Below are 25,237 nucleotides of genomic sequence, written 5' to 3' on the forward strand. Positions count from 1 at the left end.
AAACATGATTTGTATTAAATTTTAAATTATTAGTTTGTGCACCACTGAGTTCACCGCTCAGCGATAGCTTTGTATGCTATTACAGGTGAAAGAAAATATAAAGTAGCTGAGTAAGATCACTCGAAGTTGTGACTTGAAGACGTGTTAAGACTATCTTTGGGTATATGATAAGTATACCCTTGTACATTAAGTTTTGGTGTAATCATGTAATTATATGTATGTAACCACATTTGAGTAGTTGTACAGAATCACTTGTAAGATGATTTTGGGATTGTAATTAAATGTAAATTTTCATAATATTATTTTTGTTATCTCAATGAATGCAAACATTTAACTTTCTTCCTAAGTATTGTAAATAATAAATTATTTTCTTTATGATGAGATTTATTGATGATGAGTTGATTGAGTTCCAATTGGACAAGATATATTTTTTGTAAATTGTTGTTCAATAGGTTTTGAAGAACTGTTTTTATATAATTTTAGCCGTAACCACACAGATTTTTCGTAAAATTTTGAAAATTCTTAATTATTCCTAAATAAAATTTATGACATATAATTGATTTGAAAACAATTAGTTTAAATTTTTATCACCACATTAGATTGTTAAATGGAATTGTTCTGCCAAAATCCCTTGTAGTATATTTAATAGATTATATATAGGCGAAGTACGGTAATTTATTCGGTATACTACGAGATCATATCACATCTTACGGAGGAATATGGTGTGACATGTTTAAGTGGCATCAGAGCTAGTTTTCAATGTAAATTTAAAATTGTAAATTTGAAATATTTTTTGATAAGTGTAACTGCTCAAATGTTTGATGTATATAGTACATTTATATCATAAATATGAACTAACGAGGAGAAATCTCCTCATATTGGTTGTGCAGGAAATAGAAAATTCTGTGAAAAGATATGGAAAAGAAAAATAAGACATTAGAACAATCGATTGCAGCTGAAGTACAAGGAGAGGCTCTAACTCCTCAGAGTGTCAGAGGCCTGGCGGCACCAGCCCCACCTATACAAATTACTGCACAAATGGCCCAGCAGATGGCCATATTCTTTCAATAAATGGCTGATAATCTGTCAGCTCAAGCCCAAGTACAAACCCAAACCCTGCAAGGGCAGCATGAAGAAGAGAAAAGTGGGAAACCTATTGGTCAGAGTTCGAGTATACTTAGTAACTTGGGAAAGAGGAAGATATTTGGGGAGCCTAGTACTTATAAATATGACAGAGGCGGATCTGCAGGACAGTGGCCACTAAGATTTAGTCGATAAAAAACTAGGAGTTCTTTTCCTATCCACACTTGTAAGATATGTGGTAAGCTACATGGGGGTATCTGCTATGAGGTCAATAAAGCTTGCTATAATTACGGCAAAATTGGACATTTCGTTAGGGATTGTACCAACACTCACAAATCTGTACCATCTATCACAGTTGAAGGATCCATCCAAAATTCTACCCCCAGAGGTCCACAGGCAGTCAATAGGAGTAGAGACAGAGGTAGAAGCTGTGTTACTGACAGTCAAGGCACAATGAACCAACCTGAACAGAGTAGTGTACCAGCTAGGGTGTACTCCATGAGTCAAGGGGAAGAAGCAAAGACTTCAGATGTAGTTGTTGGTACTTTTTTAAATTTTTAAAAGGAATGATTTTGCACTATTTGATCCTGGCTCTACTCATTTGCATGCTAGTACTAAAATTATATGTTTTTACTGCTATCCCCTTGCATGGAAATAAATTTTGATTTGTTAGAGACGAATCCTTTAGGATAAGAGCGACGACAATAAGTGTGATTGCAATCAGTTTTGGAAAAGTTTGCTAGTGAGAGACATCTCCTAGAATACGACAAAATTATAAAGCTAATTAGTGTGCCTATTTAATGCAAGGCAAGAGGACCTAAAAGTGAGTTATAGTAATATAGTTATCCTAGATGCGGGCAAAGGTATTATTGCTGATAGATGTCAGTGGATACCATAATCAGAATAAGTTTAAGATATCAGTGGACTCGAGAAGGATGAAATATAAGGAAGTGTAATCTATTGATATGTATCGTAGTAACTATGCAATGTTTTTTATGTTTGTGTTGTAAGCTACAGATTACAGTACTGACTTGAAATTTATTGTGTAGAGCTACGTACTACTTGATAGTGCACCAAGATAAAAATAATTGCAAATGGTTTTCGCTCTGGTACAGATATGCCAGAATAGAGTTCTATTACTGGAACTGAGTTTGAAAATCCTATTTCGGGATTTAAAACTCTATAATTAGAATATCAAAAGATCATGGTTGTAAGGTAGCGAGAGTCAACGACTCAGTTACCCTAGCATGAGTTACAGTACATCAGGATTTGCTATAAGACTAGAGATTTCAGTATAATTATAAATTAAAGATAACACCTATAGGACGAGGTCATCCAGTCTCTGATATGGGGTTTATAGTTGTTTTGGTATTGCAATGGATTGCCTAAAGCCTAGTGAAAAACAGTATTCTATTTGTGTAGCAGCAAGACACAAAATATGATTTTGTTCCCCTGAAGGAGATAGGATGCTATTGATGATAATCATAACTTATAAAATGATTGCGAAACGATGTTCTAATAGAGACAATAATGTGATAGGAAATGGTTGGTCAGGTATTCCTTAGGAAGAGCACAATTTTATTGTGCGGATCATAAGGATTATATTATGATTGATGTAAAACTTTTGAATAGCATGGGAAAAAGGAGAGTTCTGTGGACTCCCTTCTTATGGTATTTGAGAGTAGTTTATAGTTTAGTAAAAGAGAAGGCAATGATTGCAAATCAGTGAAAACTAAGTTATAGAATATTGGTAAATAAAAAAAAATTTGAATAGTTGATTTAAATGTAATAATGAGATGCTACGAAAACTAGTGGAAGTGTTAACCAGAATGGTCAGAGGACTAACTCTAAATGATATCAAAGTGTAGAGGATTTATTAAAAATAATAAAAGGTACTAGCTCTTAACCCGACAGTCGAGTTAAGAAAAAGAAAAAGACTAGAGAATAATATAACCAAAGTTAAATTGTGAGGGGAGATAAGGTAGTGAATTAGTAAGTAGTAATTTAAATAAAAAGTGAACAAGATGATGCAAAATGGCACATTAGCCTAGGTCATAAATAAAGATAGTAAGATAGCAGTTATGGATCTATGGCTAATTATTAGATAAGTAATTCTAATATGACCACAATGGTCACTTAATAAGGAAACATGAATTGAAATATTAGATAGAACAATGGTAAGATAAGATTAGAATTATACAAACAAATTAAAAGTTGTATTAGATTGTTAGAAGTCTTACATAGACTTAAAGAAAAGAGATATTGAAGATATTGTGTATAATAAAGTGTTTAAAGGTTCTCCCCCCCCGAAAGAAAATTAAGAAATTATAGAGAAAGGGGGAAAACTAAGTCCTCACTTCACAGGACTATAAGGGGTCCTAGAAAGAGTGGGTCTATTAGCACACAGATTTGCTTACCTCTAGAATAGAAATAAATTTACCTTTAGTTAAAGTGCTGTGGAACCACCATCCAGGCCAGGAAGCCGTATAGAAATATGAGAAAAACGTAAGAAGACAACATCCACGATTATTTAGAGACTGACATTAGGCAAATTTCGAGGATGAAATTATTTTAAGGAGGGGAGAATTATAACATCCTCACATTGGACAGTTTCATACAATCTACTGTTCCGGTGACTAGAGTCTTTCTGGATAGTCAGGATGTTTAGAACCATATTTAAGCCATCTAGAAAAACTATAAATAAAAATTAATAGAAATTATATGAAGGTGAAATAGAAATAAGAAAAACAAAGCATAATCAACTAAATGAGCAAAGGTCCCGGTGATAGGTGACCAAAACGGGAAGTGACTACGAGCTCAGTTGCTACCCTAATTTCGTGTGGGAGTCTATGACACCTCAGGCCTAAGGATAATTGCGAAGCAAATGTTATTGTGAAAACCATAGAAAAGAAAAGAAAACAAGTTCAAATAATTGAATCAGCATTCAAAGAGTTACTAAACACTATTGGAAAAATGGTTTGAACCGGCGAGAGATATTTTAGTCAATTTACCCCTAGAGGTGATTTTTGACCTACATGTCCATTAAAATGTAGGAAATTAAAATTATGAAAAATAGATTAAAAGTGGAGAGGTATATGGAAGAAAGAAAAAAGAGAAAAGAAAATTCAAAATTAAAGTGAAATTATGACATCATCATGACCTATACATGAGACAATTAAAATTTTAATTGTGATTTAATTAATCTAGGAGATAAATATATGTTAAAAGAGACAAAATTAGTTAAAAATAAAACAAAAATATCCCCATCTTCTTCAATAACCAGCCGGCCACCTCTCACCTCTCTCTCCATTTTATTTTTCCTCCATTAACACTCATTTTCAAGCTTAAAAACCATGACTTCTCTTCCAAAACCCCATAGATATTAAAACAAAAACTTGGTTTGAGCCTTGAAAAGAAGATTAGGGCCAAGAAGAGTGGACGATATTGAAGGAAAGGAAAGATTGAAAAGTGCCAAGTGAGGTAAGTTCTTTTAAGCATGGTTAATTGTATATTATTTGAGTTTGAGTGAAATTGAGTAGAGTTAACCTAAAAAATTAAGAAAATTATACAAGAAATCAAAGGTAGAATTTTCAGCTAGCCATGGGGGAAATGGGGTTTGATGTGTTTTGATTAATTAGAACATGGATTCTAGCTTATAAGATGTAGCATACATGATTTGGGGTGTTGAATCTATATAGATTGCATGAATTGAGAAGTTAAGCAATTAGGGTTTATGAAAAAATTAGGGTTTTTGTGATAGGTTGTTTAATTGATTTTTATAATGATAAATTATAGTTATTTGATGTGTATTGAGTGTAACTTGGTGTTGGTTGATAGAAAGAGATTGATGGATTAGGAGTAGATCATGGTGTTGAATTCTGGACCCTTGAGTCCAGTAGCTTTGATTGAGTATAAATTGAGCTACATAGCTCCAATTGATGTGAAGCCAATTGGAGATGAAATGGAGTCATAATGATACAATTTTGATGAAGGAACCTTGCCCAAAAAGTGACCACAAGTTGGTCTAAAATTTAGTTGAATCCGGAATTAGTGCCCTGATTCTGGGCAGAATTGACTAAATGAACAGTACATATTCAAATGACCTGATTTTTGAACCAATGGAAAGCTTAGACATAGTAGAACAACTTTCATGAAGAACACAAACCAAAATTATGACAATAACCTAGTCCAATTGCTAACCAAATTTAGGTAATAAAAACTACTAGAATCAAAATTTACCCAGAAAATTTGAAAATGACCAATCCGGCCTATTATGGTAAAAATGTCATAACTTGAGCTACAAAACTCCAAATGGAATGATTCAAAAAAGGGATTAAAGTAGACACATTAAGGAACAATTTTGATGAAGAAAGTTTAGCCAAATTTCCACTGTAGATTGGTCCAATAGAATAGTAAACATTGGAGACAAAAACTGAAATTTTGATATTAATTCTAATAGGCCTTGAAATTCAATTGGCAACCAATGCCAACAAAATTGTGACCCAAAATGTGGTATGATCATGTGTTTAGAAATGGTATACCAATTAATTATTAAAAAGTCAACATTTTGCATGAATAGTAAAGTGAATAGTAACCACAAATACACCAAGTGCAAAGAACTCAAATCTTATAAATCTTTATGAGTAAATTAAGTATGCAAAAAATTTAATTGTTGGAATTAAGTAGTAGAAATGATTTGGATAGGTATTGAAACACTTTAATTATGTGTTTCAGTTGAAAAGGAGCCTCCTAAGGAAGGGAAGGATTAAGTCAAGAATAGAAAAGTCAAATAAGGTTTGTACACAACTAACTCTTTTAATTGTTTTTCACTTTGAAATGGATTTGAATAAGTTTATATAAATGTTTTATGATTCTTATTGCATTGAGAGCTTTAAATTGTTGAATGAAATTTGTATGAACCAAATATGATTTTCCTATGCATCTAAAGAATTATTTATATTGTTTCAAAAATTGTGATTTATGAAATGACTTTATATTATGGAAAGGCAGATGTTGGCCCTTGATTTCATTGTAGTAAGGGGATGGGCCGGTATTTGAATGTTCTTAGAAGTGTTTTGCGAACTTGATGTGTTGCCAACCTTGTGCATGAATTTACTATAATTGAATGTGTTTATTTATTTTATAAATGTATTTTGTGAATGAAATTTCTTTAAATATGCTTTGAAACCACAGTTGACATGGCAATATGCTTTGTGTTCTCATTAGCTTGTCTAGTGAGATATCTCCTCCACTTGTTGGGGTTGAGTTCCTTCCTTTCTTGCTTGCCAGTTGAGGAAGAGTTTGGATGAGTACTCATATACACTAGCTAGTCTTTGTTCCTCCCTTTAGCCTCGGTTATTGAGAGAGTTTGCTTTGTCGTGGTGTACAACACGGCATTGATCGTGAAATTTTGTGTCATGGGTCCAACTATGCGAATTATTGGCAACACCCTTAAATTATGCATACTTTGATAAAATGTGATGGAAATAAATTTTGATTTGTTAGTGATTGAAAAATATTATATTATTTTCATGGTTCAAGAGAAATGTGGATAAATTGTTATTATTTGATTAAAATGTCATTCAAACGAATGATTTGCATGGTTGAAAATATTGATTTTGGATGTTATGAATTTTGAAGAATTTAAAGATTCAAACTTTTCTTTTTGTTATGATTTGTCGAAGCATGATTTGTATTAAGTTTTAAATTATTAGTTTGTGTACCACTGAGTTTACCCCTCAGCGATAGCTTTGTATGCTGTCGCAGGTGAAAGAAAATATAGAGCAGCTGAGCAAGATCACTCAAAGTTGTGACTTGAAGATGTGTTGGGACTATCTTTGGGTATATAATAGGTATACCCTTGTACATTAAATTTTGGTGTAATCATGTAATTATATGTATATAACTGCATTCGAGTAGTTGTACAGAATCACTTGTAATATTATTTTGGGATTGTAATTAAATGTAAATTTTTGTAATATTAATTTTGTTTTCTCAATAATGTAAACATTTAACTTTCTTCCTGAGTATTGTAAATAATAAATTATTTTCTTTATGATGAGATTTATTAATGATGAGTTGATTGAGTTCCAATTGGACATGATATATTTTTTGTAAATTGCTGTTCAACAGGTTTTGAAGAACTGCTTTTATATAATTTTAGCCGTAATCACGTGGATTTTCCTTAAAATTTTGAAAATGCTTAGTTATCCCTAAATAAAATTTATGACATTTAATTGATTTGAAAAACATTTAGTTTAAATTTTTATCACCACGCCAGATAGCTAAATGAAATTGTTCTGCCAAAATCCCTTGTAGTATATTTAATAGATTATCGATAGGCGAAGTACGGTAATTTATTAGGTATATTACGGGATCATGTCACATCTTACGGAGGGGTAGGGTGTGACATGATAATAGTGGTGATAGTAGTCAGGGATGGTAGTTGCGATGGTATCTAAATGGTGGTGACAATTGTGACCAAGTAGAGGTGGTAGTATGTAGTAAAAGTGGCCAGTTAGCAGTGATGGTACCAGGGGCAGTGGCGGTGGCAATTTTCAAGTGGTGATAGCAGTGGTAGTGATAGTAATGGCTAAGTAATTATAGTGATAGTTGTGATGACGATGATGGCAACAACGTGAGGGTGGTAATGTTATTGGCGACGGTCATGTGATGATGATTGTTAGATAGTGACAGTGGCAATAATATAGGATGATGGTGGTGGCTAAGTGAGGAGGTGGTGATGATGTTTGTGGTGTCGTGGATGGCCAGTTGATGGTGGTGGTGGCCAAGTGGCCAAGTGATAATAATAATGATGATAGTGATAATAATTATGATAAAATAAATTATTATAATTAAATGATTTTTTATATAATGATCAGTATATTAATTAAAATGTAATATCATTTTCATTGCATTAAAGTTTTTATAAAATAAAATAATAAAATATATTATATAATCATGATGACATTACACTTTAATTTTCGTCCTACTAAATAGACGCTCGGTGAATTATGTGATACGCCATATATATATATATATATATATATATATATATATATATATATATATTGGTTGATAAAAGCAATGGAATTTTTCAAACCATAGTGAACGAATGTCTGACTGTAATATTACACTATTCAGTAAATAAAACTCACAAAGTTCATGACCACGTAATTTCTGACTGAAAATGTAAATGAATTTTTAAACCTTAGTTAACGAATTTCCTTTTTACTATTAAAGGAAATAAATCTTCAATATGCTTAAAATTGAAAAGTTTTTAAACTCAATAGCGAATAATTAAAAACAACAAAATTTTAGTAAAAAATAAAAAAAAAATTATGGATTCATTAAATTTTTTTATAATAATTTTTTTACAAATAATTTCGATTGGAGTTTAAACTCAAGATTTCAAACTACTCCAATACCGTTAAACTAAAGTTTATTGATTTTTTTTTATAATAAATTAATGATAAACCAACCTACAAGCCTCATCAATTTATGATGATGGTAATCGAGGACTAAAGTTTTAAGCAGAAGAAGAGCATTTATTTTGTCAATTTTCAATAACCTTTAAGATATAAATAGCTTCTCCATTAATTTGTCTTGTCAATGAATGCTTAATTTCCTATTACCCTCCTTTGTATTCTAGCGCCAAGTGCAAGATAATCATCAAGAAAAACTGCTAAAGGCCCCAAACAAATAGCCAAGATTGCCACTTGTTTTTATCATTTCATGATTAGTGGGCAATGGCAGTGTGTCAATTGAAGGTTTTGGATAAGTGCTTTCCTATTCACTAGAATTGATGGATTTGAGATGAGGATTGAAAAAGAACGGAAAGTAAGATGAAGATTTAAAAACCAATAACCAAAATAGTTTCTTTCGTGGAGTCTCCCAAAGTTTGAGACCCAAACAATGTCTTGGAAATCTAAATGATTTAATACTTGATAACTATTTTCTCATAATAATAGTAATCATGGATTTTTTTTTATATATTTTTATTAATAAGGACAAGATTATTCTTTGGCTCCCTTCAGTCCTATGATAACAAATTATTCAAGCTTTTGTTTAGTATGGGAATCTCAAACATGTTGAAGTTTTGCAAGTATAAACTCATTCTTAAATCCCTCAAGCCCTGGAGCATAGGTTTTTGAAATTTTTTCACTGCTATTTTCTTGTCCACCTGGTAACGCTCCCTGGCAAAACATACACACACACACTCTGTAGCTAGGGTGCTGTATCAGAATGGGGGGCAACTCATTGTTAAGAGTCTAGTAAATAATTTCCTTGTAAACTGGACCATATCCACCCTCCCCCAAGCTTATTTTCTATTGCAGCCATATGCTATTAGATTAGGACTTTAGGAGCACTGCTTTTAAAATCCAAGTGGGACTGATAATCAAACCCCTAAAATACCACTATTACAAATGCTGGCTGGCTCAGAGGATTTCTCTCTTCTTACCCCCATATTACAACTGCAGTACACAGAAAAATTGCAAATACTATAACACTTAGATAGGAAATTCATGCTTGGATATCCTCTCATAAATAAGCATTTCAAGCATCATCTTCAGTGGGATTTTCTGTTTTCCATGCCCAAGGAGGTACCATGGGGCCTTTGAAATCATAAAATGCCCCAGTGCATACCAAGTGGCTGATATTAAAACTGACTTCCATCCATGCTTTCACATCATCAATCTCAAACCAAAATTTGACAAAAAGAATCACAGAAGGCAGTAATATTCAAATTTCATTAATTTTGATATCAAGTCCGCATGTGTTCAAACGTGCAAAAGAGACTACTGAGAAGGGGAAGCTTTCTATGCTGAGCATTGTCTGTTGTAGATGGTGCAACTGGAATGGCCACTGGTACTGCTTCTACAAAGAAAGAGACTACTGAGAGTAGTCATGATCAGAGCAGAAAAAACTAATTACCAACGAGGGTAATCACAATGAACTGTTGCATTAAGCTGTGCCTGAGCTGCATTCCAGTCCTCCCAAGATTCAAAAGGAACGTGAGGAGCCGTATAATGCACAATTTTGAATGATACTTAGATGCAAGGATTGATAAAACACAATTCAATTGGTCATCTTGTGCAAAAAAAACCAGAGATCAAGTCAAAACATGCAAAGCTCTGTAGTTATTCCAGAAGCCTTTATAAATTTAATTATCATGAAATACACCTGTAAACTTATGGAGGTGTTTTGATCATGTGAAGCGTAGACATACGAAAGCTCCAGTTAGACAAATAGACCACATTTGGTTACAGAATAGAAAGAAAAGAAGGGGTAAACCTAAATTGACTTGGAGAAGAGTAGTAGAACATGACCTAAAAACATTACACATTTTCGAGGATTTAACCTAAATTTAGAGTGGAGAAAAAGAATCCATAAAGCCGACCCCAATAAATTTTTGAGATAAATGCTTAGTTTGAGTTAGTACACCTGCAAACTTACAGTTCTAACAAACTTAATCTTGAACGACAAGTGTGATGCCTTGAATTTCAGTGGAAGATGGCAATTTCATGAAGAGAAAAACAGAATCTGCAACCCACATAGCAGAAAGGGGAAAGGCTTTGTTCCTGTTCTCCAAGGACAAGAAAGAAGCTCAAGAGTGGACTAGTGTTACATATATAAGATGCTAATGCCCAAGAGAAGAAAGGGAGCCATAGCAGCCCTTTGTTCCAGACAATTAGTAGCTGTCTGCGTGACTGCTGGGCTCTAAAGGTACGCATTGCTCTTTCTTTCTATGACCATAGGCCAATGTTGTTATTGTTGCCTTTCCATCTGTCATCCAGTCTTGTTCTGTTATCTTCTTCAACACATAATCTTCTCTTCTTTCTTCTGCTTTCCTGCACTCTATTAGGCTAGGCATCCATCAAACACTCTGCATAAAATTAATTAACTAATATCTACTAATATAATAAAATTAAAATTAATGAAATAATTAAGCAATGCATTGAATTCCTTGAGCAGATGCTTTTGAAAGTTCTTTTCGCTGCTATTTCTTGTCCACTTGGTAACACTCCCTTGCAAAACATACGCCTGCTATTTCTTATCAAGCTTATTTTCAATTGTAGCCAAACTGTATGCTATCAGAATAGGAGCATTGCCATTAAAATTCAAGTGAGACTTAGAAATCAAACCATAAAAATATCACTGTTACAACTTTAGTAGGATTTTCTGTTGTCCATGCCCAAGCAAGAGGAAGTAGGTACCATGGGGCCTTTGAAATAATTGAGAGCCCCAAGTGGCTGATGGGAGATTCCCCAGGTTGTTAAAACAAATTCATGCATGGGTATCTTCTCATCATTACTTCACCAATAAGCATTTCAAGCATCATCAGTGGGATTTCTTGTTGTCTTTTGCAATCTTCTGCTTAGTACTAGCAGATATGAATTCAACAACCATGTGAGAATTGATATTAATTAAAATAGCAGTTGAAAATATTTTTAATAACTAAAATCTCATTTGATTAATTAAATGCATAAAGTCAAATTACATACTCTCTACTACTCACTAATATTACTAATAATAAATTTTATGAAATAATCAATCAATACATTGAAGTGTTTGGAAGATTTCACGAATAAGCCATCATGCCATGAAAAAGTAGACCTTTTCTATTGAACGTACTCCATCTCAACTAATACGTTCTCTAGGTTTAGGACAAACCGGTACATTTGGAGCTCCACACATTCTAGTAAGACTAAAGTCATAATCACCTCCACTCCCACAATAAGCTTTTTGCAATGATTTTGGATCAAATCCTGTTTACATCAAACAAGTGATTGATGTTAGTTTCAGTTATGTGCTATGTCTGTTAAATCCACCATTTAAAGATTTTGAAGACTCACCTAGCAATGCAGCTTTCCGCAAAATCCACTTGTAGGCATTGTAGGAATCTGCATATACTATAGTCTCATTTAAATGCTCTTCTTGCAATTCTTCAATTGCTTGCTGTAGTTGTTCATTGTGATACATTGAAAAGTTATTTAATCCTTTGAGGCAGTGAAATTCATTGTATGCACTATAATCATTGGAGTGAAATCCCGTAAGATAGATGGGTATGCAACTGATTGGAAAATTTACGAGGACAGTAAATTCGAGTATCATCAAATCTAATAACTCTTAAAAAAAAAATAATATAAGAAAAAATTAAGAAAAAAAATTAACAGAAAGAAATCTATTATTATATTTTTCCAGAAAATTAACGAACTGTGACAGCATCTTTAATGGCTTTAACAACATCGGGTACCATGTGCTTCAAGTCATTAACACTCTTGCCTTGGAAGAAAGCATAATTATAATCATTACCCCAATCTCCCCAACCAAGAAGAGAGATCTCCTATGTTTCTTAGTCTGCGAAATAAATAATAAGAACAGTTATAAGTATGTTAAATTTATGTTATTAAAGGGTATAAAGTAACAAATAGCGACCTTGTATTGAAAGGGCTATACATCCAGTTGAGTTGTTTGTTAAGAGAAGTATTAGTAACAGTGGATGACTCCCTTATCTGCCAGAAATTCCACAGACAATGCAGTGGAGCCAGCTACAGCAAAATTCACCCATGTGTTTTGGAGGAACTTGCAGTCAAATATGCATTGAGGAGGGGAATACTCGCCGATTTTGCTGTAAAATACAAATACAATTTAACTAAAACATACAGTATCAACAGATTATGAAATGAGAAGAGATAATAATAATACTTCTTTCTTACCAATGAGTCAATAATAAGCAACCCATTGGACTGCACAAGTTTTGGCAATAGGGAAACTTAGAAAAAACAGAATCATGGTCCTCTTGATCAAATTATCAGTGTCAGATATTGAATCCCCAAGGTTATATATTGCCTCAAACTTACAAGCCTTGAGAATATGTGCATTAGATGCAGATGGAAGAATGAAAAAGAAGAGGGAGCATAGAAGCAAAGAGAAAAGAAGTTTGGAATTGGAGGAAGCCATGTTTGTAGAGAGTTTAAAATAACGTTGGCTTTGACGAACTTTTTACTTTAATGAAAGGCTTTGACGAACTAAAATGAAAGCAATAGCCTCCATTTATATCTGTGGAACTCTCTTGATCTGAACCCAATGATCCTCTCAACGTTAATAGCCCCAATAAACAAAGGATAAAGGTATCAGATAAGGATGAGTCCATGAAACTTGAATCTGAACACAGAAATGCACTATGAAAACTAAACGAGGCTACGAAATTCATTCAGCAGAGCAGAGGAGGTTAGCATCCACTTCCACTTCAAATTCAGGTTCAGTAGAAGAAGATTGGAAGGTGAATTCAATGTCCCCGGATGCAGAGCGCCAAGTCAATCAGTTGGATGTTAACATATGAACAATTGCCTTATTAAGAAATAGTTATTTTATATTATGGAAAATTAATGATTTTAACTTTTATTAAAGTGAGACTTGCAATTGATGTTGTACGGTAAAATTCATTTCATTTACAAATGAATTTCATAATAGAATTCATTTACAAATACATTTTTTTTGTTTAGTATATTTAACATTAAATATGAAATTTGTTTCAAATGAAATGAATTTTAAGTTTGAAATAAATAAAATAAAATAAAATTATATATAATAAGAGGATAATTTTATCACTTGAAATATATATGATTTTAAGTTTAGAGTTTGTTTGTAAATTCTATCAATTTTGATAAAACTTAGTTTAGTTATAATAAATTCTATAGAATTGATTATTAAGAATTTCAAATGAAATTTTGTTTAACTTAAATACTAAAATTTTAGATTTACAAATGAATTATATAAAATTTTATGAAATTTATTTATACCAAACACTACCTAAGTACCTATTATGTTATTGGATTAATAATTGATGATTATATACTTATTTTATATTATGAAAAAATAATTATTTTAACTTTTATTTTTTAAAAAAATTAACATATCCAAAAATAAAGTTTTTATGATACTGTTGACTAATATTAAACAATATAGTTTGAAAATTACAAGAGATAATTTGATTGACAATTTATTTTGGAATAATATAAATATTTTTCTTTTTTTATGAATTCCTTAATTCAGTTAATTTTTTCACTTAGGTATGAAAGCTAGCTAGCCCTAAATATCATGTAGGATTAGGTAAAAATAAAGAATTGATCATATTCAAGTAGCTAAGATATTGATCATTAAAAGTTTCAATTGAAACAACTTTTAGGTGAAAAAAAAAACTCAAATTTGAGTTCTCCTTCCCATCTCTTATTATTATAAAATCCAGACTGACTTGGTTGGTTAGTTAATCAATGACCCGAAAATAAAATGAGAAATTGACTCGGAAAAAATCGATTGATCTAGTGATTGAACTGATAAATAATTGACTCAATAACTCATTGATCCGATCTATTAAAATTTTTTAAATTAAAAATTCTAAAAATATCAATGATATTAGAATTTTAATATTAAAATATTTAAATTATTCATATTTAGTCAATGAATAAGATGTTGTTTAATGTTATCTTTTTATTATAGCAATACAAGATTTTTTTTATTTTATATATAGTTCATATTTCATAAAAGTATTAAGAAGATACTTATTAATTTATAAAAATATTTTTATTTTATATATTAATTATAAATTTTGAGAAAAAATATAAAATTGAAATATTTTCATATAAAATATGTAAATATAACATAATAAATATTAAAATATTAATTTTAAAAATAAAATTCGGTTGACTAAATTTATTTAATTATATTAATAGGTATAATGTTTAATTAATTTGATTAGTTGAACCGTTAACTTATTGGTTGAGCTAGCGATCTGTCAACCCGATTTTTTAGCCGGGTCAAATTTTGAACCGGATTTATAATTATACCCCTTCCCCTCTCAACCAAAACATTTTGATTATAATTAATCTTCCATGATTAATTGTTAATTTGATTTTACATATCAGCAGCTTGGACCGATTCAAGTTAACGAATAATGAGACTTTTAAAAAACAAAATGTTTCCGGCCAAATTACAATTATAATCCAAAGTTAATTTGCAAGCTTTTTCACTTAATCCAAATATTTTATTCTTCTGGTAATTATTTAAGATTTCAAAATTTGTAAAAAATTATACAAAATTAAAAATTAATTTAGACAAAGTGTATTCACACTGATATGGCATGCCATATTTTATTTTTTATTCTAAAATGTTGGAACTTACCTGATATATCAGCTAAATATCTGATAAAATCCTTTTTTGGACAGTGAAAACTATTAAAAAGTTTGGGATTCCGATAATCTTTTTCAATGGAATGGGGTGTTTTGCTTTACCTATAGATGGAAATTGGAAGTTTTTAACCAATGAGTTGTAAAAATCAACTTATAACACAAATGAAAGCTCACATCAGCAAGGGGAAAGAGCAAATGCCTGCTCTCCTTTAGCCAATTTACCAAGAGCACACACTTTTCTCCTCAAAGAACATAGAATCAACGAGCTTTGCAGCAAAATACAAATCATTCAGGGCTCGGGACCAATGCCGGATTAATAATGTTATTTCTATAAGGCCTAATTGGGCTGACTGATTAATAAGTTATTAATATTTTATATATAAATATATTTTTAAAAATATTTTTAAAGTTACTATTAGGGTATTTGGTTTGGTTTATAAATCGATCAAACTTACTTATAAGTAAAAAGTCACAAGTAAATTAACTTTGGCCTATAAGTTAAAAAAAAAACTACTTAAAATTGATCAGAAATTATAAGTAAAGACTTATCTACTTATTTTAAAACAATTCTTTGACTAAGTAAAAGACTATATTATCCTAGGAGTGGCCACGGTCTGATTTTGAACCAGAACCGAACTGAAACCAATTCGGTCACAACCGAACCAAGACCAATCAAAACTGAAACCAATTTTAAATCGGACCGAAATCATCCTTCTGCAGTTTGGTTTAGGTTCATATTTTTTAGAAATCATGAATCGGCGGTTTCAAACCAGATTGAACCGATGGTTCTGAAACGGACTAAACCGACGATTTAAATGCAAAAGAATTCAATAAATACCTCACCCCACTCCTAATTCATTTATATATATCATTAATTCTCTACACAATTATTCTCTACACTCTGTTTAATTCTTAATACTTTTTCAATTTCTCTCAAATTCTCTAAACAATTATTTTCTATATTTCTTTTGATTCCTAGTGCTCTCTCAATTTCCCTACTTTATTATTTTATATGCTCACTAAAATTTTTAATATCATCTCAATTACTCTGTTATTATTTTATATCCTCAATAAAATTTCTAATACCCTCAATTTTAATTTTTTTTCTCTTTTATACTCTTTTAATTGTCAATTATCATATAATTTTTGAAAAAAGGCAAGCAATAAAATTGAAAACTTTGATTTCTCTAAATCCTAAAGGGATACATAGGCAAACTTAAGTTCATACACTTTTTTTTTAATTTCTTTTAAAAAAATTAATTTCATTTCTAGTTTTTTAATCAAGTTCAAGTCTTTGCTTATTAAATTTTTCTTAACGATAAATTATTTTCAATTTTTTTCTTATTTTATTTTGATTGAAAGATTTCTAAGAAAAATTAAAATATTTTTACAAATATAATTTAAATTCTGAATTAATAAAATTGTTCTCTAATTTTTTTTGTCTAATCACACTTAAACTGCCCCTAAATCGCTCCAAAACCGTCCTCTAAACTGTCTTGAACAGTCCTTTTTGAACCACCCTTCAAACCGTTTTAAATCGGGGCTCGAACCGGAATCGGCGGTTCAGGAACTATCTTCCAAACCGTCCCCAAGTGGTTTGGTTCAGGTTTATGATTTCATTGAACCTGAATCGACGGTTCCTGAATCGTGGCTACCCCTATATTATCCTAATAATTTTTGAAAAAAATCAACATTATCCTTATTTTAACAATTATAGGAGAGTATTTTAGTACCTATTTTTAAAAATAAGGGAGACATACAGAGTTGCTCAAACTATAGGGGAATTAAACTCATGAGCCATACTATGAAGTTGTGGGAGAGAGTTGTGGAGCATCGACTACGTCATGATACTTCTATCTCTCTCAATCAATTTGGCTTCATGCCCAGTCGTTCAACTATGAAAACGATCTTTCTCATTAGAAGCTTGATGGAGAAATATAGAGATGTGAAGAAAGATCTACACATGATTTTTATTGATTTGGAGAAGGCTTATGATAGTGTTCCAAGAGATGTCTTATGGAGTGTGTTAGAATAAAAGAGGGTATCTATTAGGTACATACAAGTGTTGAAAGATATGTATGAATGAGCAACTACTATTGTGCGCACAGTGGGAGGGGACACAAGAGATTTTTTGATCTCTATTGAATTACACCAAGGATTAGCTATAAGCCCTTACCTTTTTACATTAGTTTTAGCTGAATTGATGAAACATATACAAGAGAGTATTCCTTGGTGCATGATGTTTGCGGATGATATTGTTCTGATAGATGAGATGCGAGAAGGAGTCAATAGAAAGCTAGAGCTTTGGAGAAGTACTCTAGAGTCAAAGGGCTTTAAGTTAAGTAGAATGAAGATAGAATACATGCATTGCAAGTTCAGTGAAGGCCAAATTGGTGATAGGGAAGGAGTTAGTTTGGATGGAGTGGTACTGTCCCAAAGTAATCACTTTAAATATCTTGGCTCAGTCCTTCAAGTAGATGGGGGATGTGAGGAGGATGTTAGTCATAGGATTAAAGCTGGATGGTTGAAGTGGAGACGTACCACGGGAGTTTATGTGATCGCAAGATTCCCAATAAGTTGAAAGGAAAATTTTACCGTACAACCATACGACTGGCTATATTATATGGTAATGAGTGTTGGGCACTGAAAGAGTCGTATGCTTCTAAAATAAGAGTTGCAGAAATGAGAATGTTAAGGTGGATGAGTGACAATACTAGACTAGATAAAGTCCATAATGAGAGTATTAGAGAAAATGTAGGAGTGGTGCCAATTGAGGATAAATTGAGAGAAGGGAGATTGAGGTGGTTTGGTCATGTGAAGCGTAGACATACAGAGGCTCTAGTTAGACAAATAGAGCACATTAGGTTAAAGGATAGAAAGAAAAAAAGAGGTAGACCTAAATTGACTTGGAGGAGAGTAGTACAATATGACCTAGAAGCGTTACACATTTCTGAGGATTTAACCCAAAATCGTTTAGAGTGGAGAAAACGAATCCATATAGCCGACCCCAAATTTTTTAGATAAAGGTTTAGTTGAGTTGAGTTGAGTAGATCCTTATTTTAACAACTACAATACTTAATTACATATCATTTTTAGTAATTTCAATAAATTAAATTACTTTTAAGCACCTTATACCCAAACATTTAAACTATTTAAAAATTATTTTTAAGTAATTTTATCAAACAATTAATTATTTATTTTTAATTTGGCTCATAAATTAAAAAATATATTTCAAGTTAAAAATTAAAAGTAAATAGCCAAGTCAAACATTCTCTATATATTTAGGTATGCATCCCTTACATAGTTATAGATAGAGAGAAGAAAGTTGCATAAAGGAAATTGGTTGCACAAGCAATGATAGAACTCGGTCCTTGGTCTCCCGATCCTGAATCCCATGCCCATCTCCATACTGGTACATGCAGTGTGCCATTCTAGCTAGGTTAATTGCTACGCCAATAAAAGTTTCTGAGAATGGAGAATCTGCAACCCTTTCTTTGTTCATTTTCTTCCAAGTTTCACTAATTAGAAATCGAATGTGATCTCGAGCTTTTGCTTCTGAAGCTCCAGTTTCATGCATGTAACATTGAATTGATTTCGGAACATCACCTCTCTTTAATTTATCCTGGTAAATAATCAACAAGATAAGATGATTATAACACTAATCAACAAAGAACTTAATGAGACATTTGGAAAGAAAAAGAGGACAAAGAGGAAGGAATGCATACTGATGATGTTCCAAGATCATCTGCAAGTCTAAAGATCATGGATGAAAATCGAATTAAATTGGAATGCTCTTCCAAGCGTTTCAAAGCATCATTTGAGATTGGAGATTTTACAAGAAAATAAGCATGGACTTGGTTCATAGGACCTGTTATAGAGATCCACGCGTTGTCAATATATTCTTGTAAAGTTGGTGTTTATCCACTGTATTACCACTTTGCCTCCAATAAGTATGAAGTACATAAATCTGCCCACTGGAAAATTTTAAAATGGAAAGCATGCAATTAGATGAATTGCTATTAATTCAAATTCTTTTTTGCTTCAAAAATTTTCTAGAGCCAGAAGGCTGCTGGGATTTGAATCTCTAGTAATACAAAGTGAACACTTGACTATAAGATTTATAGAGAGTAAATTTAACTCGATTCGCCAAATTAATCTAAATCATTTGATTCAAAGATTAATCCAAACTCAAATATTTTGACTTAAAATGACTCGTAACGCACAAATTGATCCACAATTACTTGAACTTCTTTTTGTGTAACTCAAATTACCAGTAGACTAAAATGATATTGCCCGAATTCATCTGAAAATCAATGAAATATGAGCAACTCACAATCTAAAATAATTTTAAACTCACCTAATTCGAGTCATTTGCCACTTCCAACTGCAGTTCTATTGCAGTGACAATTGCCATTAATAAATGATCATGAATGTGAGGAGACATAGATGATATGAAAAATTCAGAAGCATCATCAATACTTATGGCTTTCTTCAAATAGGGGATGGCGTTAAATCCTTGTTCCCAAAGGACATCAAAAGCTATTTCATTTATTGAGTTATAGAAGGAAAGGAAACATATAGTCTGGAAGCTGCTCTATTGCATTGGCATCCCATCTGAAATTACACCATAAAAATTATGCATGTTAATTATTGCTTAGTATGCATGGATATATTTATTTTTCAATTCAAACCATTAATTGGACCAAAGCAATTAGTTTGATTTGGTTTATGATTTAAAATTTATTTATAGTTCATTTTGGTTTGATTATTTATGAAGTTGTAGCAAATAATTGTTTCATTATTAAAATTACATAAAATAAATTATTTTTATATATAGTTTTAATTAAATAATATATTTACCTTGATTACTTTTAATTTTATTATATGAAGGGAAAATTACTATTTAATCATTGTATTTTAATAAAGATAATTATTTAGTCTCTATATTTTGAAAGATACAATATTTAGTCCCTGTATTTTGTTTCCATTATACTATTTAGTCTCTCTGTTAAATTTTTCGTTATTCATACTATTAAAACTACTATTTAGTCCCTCTATTTTAAGAAAATGAATTAGTTGATCCTTATATTTTAAAAACACTCCTATTCAATCTCTCTATTTTAGTGAAACTAATTAGTTTATCTATTATATTTTGAAAATATAGTAATTTAAAAAATATATTCTTGAATAAAAATAGAAATTTTGCTATGTGGGGATTAAATCTAAATTTATATTTTTTAAAAAATTTTCAATTTCTTGAACATCATTTTTTACAATTTCTCTATTAGGAAATAATTTTATTTGGTTACTTAGAAATTTAAGGAAATTGATTAATTTTTTTATACAGACAACTTATACTATTTTTATCAATAAATGAAAACAAAAAAAGAATGAGAGGAAAAAGGATATACGTATAGAGGAAAAGAAATATAGAGAGAAATAAATCAAGAAGGATAAGAAAGAAATAAGAGACGAGGACTAGGGTAATTTAGGTATAAAAATAATTATGAGCCTAAATAGTTAATAGAGTCAAATTATAATGGCTAACTATTTTTTTTTCAAAATATAATGTTTAACTAATTAGTTTCAATAAAATAGAGAGGCTAAATAGTAAATTGATCGATATTGACTAACAGAAAAATTAACGAAGAAACTAACCAATTTAACAGAAATAAAATATAAAAACTAAATAATAATTTATCCTACAATGAAATATAAATGGAAATTATAAATATTTACTATAAATATATATTTTGTTCCAATTATATGCACTACACTAAATTGTGAACTAAGAAATCATGTGATTATGATATTCAGATTATTTTATTTATTATAATTACATTATATTATATTATATGTTTGTGTGTATATATAAGCTTTGAAATTTTCATCAACCATTCAACTATAATAATAAATATATATTTAAAAATATATAGTAGGTCATGCTAGCATATTTAAAACGATTAATTTGATGTGGTCTTGTCACCAACTCACTGTATTTAATATTTCTGAGAGCCATAAGTGAATCTCACTTATCATTTCTTTTGTTCATTGTTAAATAACTTCAATTAAAAATTTTAGAAAGTAAAAAAGATTGTACTTATGAAATAATATATATATATATATATATATCTGTGTGTGTGTGGGATTAATTAAATATATAAAAAGTTTATCATACAAATTTATCCCTAAGCTAATTATTACGAAAAATCTATTGCATTTTTTATATTTTATTTTATTATACTTTGAAATTTTTAATCTACTATTGTTAAATTTGTATTTCTGTAACCAATATATAGATATAATTTATTGGCTTCATTAATGAATAAATAATCAAACTTAATTTATTTATAAAGTTATATATATTTAAGAGTTGATTTACCGGGTATATTAACAAAAAAAGAAAAAAGAGAGAGAGAGTTGATTTACGTAGTAAGTCGATATAAAGCTCTCGTGGAATGAGGCATCAGCACCAACCTTTGAACAGCATCAGTAAACAGCTCAAGCTCATCCATGGTGCCATACACATCATAAATATCATCGATTGTTGTTAATAGTGCAAAGAGCTTTGCGATCATTCTTCTACAATAGCTGAACTGTGGCTCAAATATCATCCCAATGCTCCATAAGAAGCTCTCCATTATCCTGTCTCTGGCAAAGCCCAACTTTTGCCCCAAACCCGTATTCCTCCACCACCTTTATTTTAAAACAAGATAAGCCAATATCATGAGCAGCCTCATACATACAAGAAAATAGAAGTACGATAATTAATGAAAACTTAGTCTGCCACAATTCTCTGGACTATACACACCTTGACATGTATTTTATGTCGTCCTGATGTGTTGCTTGCACATATTGAAATCCAATTTAGCAAGTTCTAGCAGAAGAGGATTCATTCCTTGTTTTCTTTCATATACATCTATAAACCATCTGGTCTCCAACCTTTGCATCCTCCAATGCAGTGGGAGGTCCAGTGCATGACTCATTATCATAGATAGATTTTGGTCTTTGCTATGTTCAACATATTTCTTTAGAGAAGTGGTTGTAAAATCTCTTGCATATTGTAAGATAATTTCACCTTCCTCTAAAAGGAATGATGCCTAGTACAAAGATAGCATTGCCTCCCAATCCTCACATACTCCTCATCTCGGAATCTATTGAAGATCTCTGCAATTCACTTTCTCGAGTTAAAATACTATTACTGACTTTGATTAAGAATGTTGTGTTTGAGAAAGGGTGAAAAGTGTCACAGTTACTATTCTCTCTCCCTCTACCAAATATAACGTCCGGGTCAAGTGATATAGTCCCCGAAATCCAATCTCACCAGTTGAATTCACCAAATCCGTATCTGATCCATATGAGATTGGACACAGTTACAAACCGGCTCAAGTGTAGATTAGGGCAGATCAAGCTATCTCCGACCTTATAGAGATCGGACAGCGTCAACCTTATGGAGATCGGACAGTGTCAAACCTGCGAGTTAGGAGGTCGCTGTCCTCATTTCGTTCTTAGTTTCAAGCAACCCAAGACGGTGACCCAGAGATCCACGGTAGCATCACTAAGTAAAATTATTGTTTAAATTTAATTCGTTATGAAATTAAGATTCATGATATATGATATAATTTATATATTTTTATTTTTTATCTATAATAAATTAATTTTAGAAAAAAAAAATCAGTCGATCAAAAGGAATATTACAAAATTTCTCTCTGTATAAAGTTGCTCTTAAAATATTTTTACACCATTGTTTTAGTATTTTTAGAGCTTAGGGACTAGATTAGTTTATATAAGTTAATAATTTTTATCTATATATCAAAAGTATGCATTAATATTACATCAACGTTATTACACATGCAGTATGCCTGCTGGCATGGGGTAGTCTAAAGCCCTTTCCCTTGCTTTTCACTTCATTCAATAAAGTTTATTTTGCCTATTTAAAAAAAAAATTATTACACTGTATTAGATATTTGGAAAGTTAGTTTCTTGTCAATACAATCAATTAGCCTATCTTGGTCTATTCTTACACTGTATTAGATTTAGATTGTAAGCCTTAGGTTGATGATCAGGAACTAGTATGGCTTATTCCATTAAATTTTTCTTGGATTAAAAATAAATAAAATTTTGGTTTATAAAAAAAATAGATTTAGATTTATTATTGAATACAATTAACTAAAATTTTAAAATAAAATTAGGAGGCTAGTGAGAAGTTATTTACCTTGGGTTATTTTATATCCATGTTGTCTTAGGAGTCTAAATTCAAGAGCTGTAGTACATAAATCCTCTCTCATCTTTGTATTATTACAGCTATTATGGGTGTAAATGCTCATCAAGATTCTCTTTATTTCATCTTCAAAGTGATAAGCTAATCCAAGTCTTTGCAATGTATCAATTAGTTGCAGCTGATCCAAAGGATTCACAGCTTGGTTAAGCATCACCCTCACCTCTTCCTTCAGCTTATTGATTCGTTTTGTGTATGCCTCTCCGTGCATCATAGTAATCATGAGCATGGAAATGAAAAGAAAAGAAGAAGGCATAGCTATAGACATATATATACCCGAAATTCACTCTTCAGTGACTGCACAAAATCATTATCCCAAATGGAAGGTTGGTAATTTGCAGATCGTCTCACAATAATTTTCTTGGCATCTTTTGGACAAACCATGCATCCATGAGGGCTGGAAATTTTGCCATTTTTGGGTAATCTAAACTGGATATGGATTGTTGGCGGCGGTTTAGTGAAAGAGCATGCACAACTAGAAAATGAAGCAACTAATTGAAGGGCCATTTGGAAGATCTTTTTTTGTCCTCTTGATAATGTGCTTAATTTTCCAAGAGCTTCATGTCCTTGTATACGTGCAAACACAAAAGATCTAGATGATAATATATATATATATATATATATATATATATATATATATATATATATATATATATATATAAACCTCCAAAGATCTAGGGGTTAGGTAAGGCTCATTCAATTAACAAGTTGCTTTAATTTTTTGTATATTTTATTTTTTTTATCATCTTAATTTTGATTGAAATTATATCTTACATTATTGAGTTCATTATTGCATGTTTGATTGATTTGACCCATTTATTTATCATTCCCTGTGCAACTCATATAATTAACATACTACTTATTTTTTAATGCAATTAGTTCTTATTGAAATTCAAACTCAAAGTCTTATAATTTTAGAAACGACTTTAGTATTATTGAATTAGACTCATTGGTAATTATCGTGAACTGAGAAAATGTGTAAATTATAAATAATAAAACAAACATATAAAATCTCAATATTTACGTGATTCACCCTTTCAATAAATGACAACATCAACGAGTATGTCATATTCCACTATCATCAAATATAATCATCAATTAAAAGTTAAAAACTATATGATCATCAATATATATATATATATATATATATCAAGAACAAAAACAAAGTTTCTCAAATTAAAATTCAACATTATCTCTAAAAAAAGATAATAAAAGAAATTAAGAATAAAAAAATGAAAAGAAGAAGAAAAACTTTATTGTTGATGCCAAAGTCTTCCTTTCTAGTGCTCACAAATCTCCTCTCTTAAGCCTTCCTTCTTCCACCCAATTTTGAGAGAAAAATAATTATTCAAAACCCCAAAAGTTAGTTCTTCTCCCTCTCTCCAGCAAAAACTCTCAAATAATTCTTATCTTGGCTCTTCTTGTCCATTTGTTGAGGTATCACAGGCTGATTGGGTGAAAGAAAGCTGAAAATACCATTTGCTAAGCAGGTCGTGCGCCTAGCCTGAATCTCACAGTCTAGCTGTGCGATGCACTGCTTAAAATTAACTTCACAATTTTTCTCTTCTTATTGCTTGGTTGTGGGATTTCGTCAATTATCATGGCCAGGGTGTGAGATACATTGCTTAAAACACTCTATCTAACATTCAAAATTTCCTTTTTTTCCAATTTTTCACCATTAGAA

The 25,237-nt window shown here is 31.1% G+C and overlaps 2 pseudogenes; both read right to left on the reverse strand.

The window, feature by feature from the left end:
* Window positions 1-11,634: 11,634 nt before the first annotated feature.
* On the reverse strand, window positions 11,635-13,047 carry LOC110671792 (GDSL esterase/lipase At5g03980-like; annotated as a pseudogene).
* Window positions 13,048-18,579: 5,532 nt separating this feature from the next.
* On the reverse strand, window positions 18,580-24,060 carry LOC110671791 (terpene synthase 10-like; annotated as a pseudogene).
* Window positions 24,061-25,237: the final 1,177 nt, after the last annotated feature.

Source organism: Hevea brasiliensis, unplaced genomic scaffold (assembly GCF_030052815.1).
Source record: "Hevea brasiliensis isolate MT/VB/25A 57/8 unplaced genomic scaffold, ASM3005281v1 Scaf9, whole genome shotgun sequence".
NCBI lineage: Eukaryota > Viridiplantae > Streptophyta > Magnoliopsida > Malpighiales > Euphorbiaceae > Hevea > Hevea brasiliensis.